This window comes from Pteropus vampyrus, unplaced genomic scaffold, assembly GCF_000151845.1.
Source record: "Pteropus vampyrus isolate Shadow unplaced genomic scaffold, Pvam_2.0 Scaffold24, whole genome shotgun sequence".
Taxonomy (NCBI): Eukaryota; Metazoa; Chordata; class Mammalia; order Chiroptera; family Pteropodidae; genus Pteropus; species Pteropus vampyrus.
Genome location: NW_011888805.1, coordinates 8,859,196 through 8,861,353, shown reverse-complemented (window position 1 = coordinate 8,861,353; position 2,158 = coordinate 8,859,196).

Here is a 2,158-nt window from a genome sequence, read left to right as displayed (position 1 = left end):
CATTTAGGATATTTTACATGACATTGCTTAAAGGTATTTTCTGGGAATACCTTTTGGGGGATTCTAATGAGCTTGAGTTAATGGCAACTCAGTGTACAGGCCCCTCCAACTCAAGTGCAAGCAACTGCTGAGTTTGAGCAGAGACCTCCACAGAGCAGTGAACTTGCTCATGTCTGGGTGTAGTTCCAGCTGCTGCCAGGACCCCGTTACCCCCTCCAGGTCCATACAATCCAATAAGAGCCTGTGGTGAGGTCATTCCTGGCAGCATTCAAGAGTAATATAGTTTACATGTAAACTGGGACTCTAGTACTTCATCTATCCTTCCCTAAGCATTTGAGTGCCTACTAGGTATCAAGCCCCGACTGGACTTTGAGAGAATATACTTTAAAAGACAATTCTTTGTCTTCTATTAGTGGGATAAAGGAAGACTTTCAGACGATAGCAACACAAAACATAACATGTGAACTACTGAAAGCATGTACGTGGCACAGGAGCAGTCCAGAGGAAGTGACAGTTACCTGTATCTGGGCCAAGAGGCAAATCAGGGGAGATGTCACAAAATACATGATGCTAGAGAAAGAATAGAAGTTCTAAAGCAACTAATTTTTCCTATGAGGCTTCATTTTTATAGTCATATGAAATTTGCCTTCTCTAGGTTTATGCACCAAGCACAAGGCTGCTACACCAATTAAAAGGGAAACTGCCTTGTTCACCATCTAAATTTTTGTTTCACAGTGAGGTGTAGTTACATCCAGACGTGGCTCCTGGAACTGTATAATCAGAAAATCTTGGAAAATTTCCCCCAATATCATTTAATACAAGCCCTAAATCCCTAATCTGCAAAATAAGAATAATTCTTTAACTCAGAACTGTTATTAAAAAAAAAATAGATAATAACATGACAATTTAAGTTTTAAATAATGGTGTTCCTTCACCCCACCTAACCCACTTCCTGTCACATACATGAATAGAGAAATAATACAAATTACATGAGGATATTTAATCTAAATACGTCTACTTACTAGTTCCTGTTTTAAATTCAAGAATATCAGTTTAATTCCCAAACACGTATGATCATTCTATTTTAAATATGTCTAGATTTCCCTTGAATTCTGATGTGGAAAACTAAAGGCCAAATATTTAAAAATATCTAAGTTCATAACCAGAGAACACTGTAAGCTTATAAATTTCATATCCTGCTCCCTGATTTTTCTGAAGAATTGAGATTTTAAAAAACCCTCCTCCATTGTAGCTGGAAATCTAAAGAAAAAAAAAGTTGACTGAAGAAGGGAAATTGCTGGGATGATGAAAATGTTTTATATCTTGTTTTAGGTGGTAGTTACAGGAATCGATAAAACTGTCAAAATTCATTGAACTGAACACATAAGATTTTTGTATGCTATTTTATGTTAATTATTCTTAACAACAACAACAAATGTTTAAATCTTCTATTCAGACCTCCAGTTCCATAAGTGCTCGTATTTTTCCAAAGTAAACTTCATAACTTTTTTTTCTTTTTGGTTGCTTTAAAAAAAAAACATTCTGGGGGTATCTTCCTCTTTTAGTCCACATTGCTAGTAGAGTTAGTCTGTTTATGTCTCTTTCCTTCCAGATTATCATGGTCAAAGGTGAAAAAAAACCAAGGCCAGATCTGCTGACCCATACATGAACTCCTGGGTCTCCATGGAGCTCTGATTCTAGCAGTGATTTGTCACAGTGCTGCCTCCAGCCCACTGATTAGTTTTTCAGCCATCTTAATCAAATAAAGCGTATTTGATTCTTATAATAGCATCTTGAGAAACCATACTGATTGGTTTGCTAAAATTCAGATATATTTACTAGTTTAGAAATTAAATGTGAAAAATTACTATTTTATCCGCATCTTTAGTTTATTTGAGCTTCCCTGTTAGTTCTCAGGGATTTTTCTCCATTATTAACTCGAAAATGAAATGTTTAATGTAGCAAAAATCAAACTTCCCTATGTCCAATTCATCCAGAAACCAATAGAACCAGGAAACCTAAACATCTTTGTAATTCTTGAAAATATAATAGCAAATTAACAATGTTGAATTCAAAGAAATTTTAGAAAAAATAGAGCACTCAAATGGGTGAAGACAAATTGATATACTTCTCTTAAAAAGGGCAAGAGAAGGAGAAT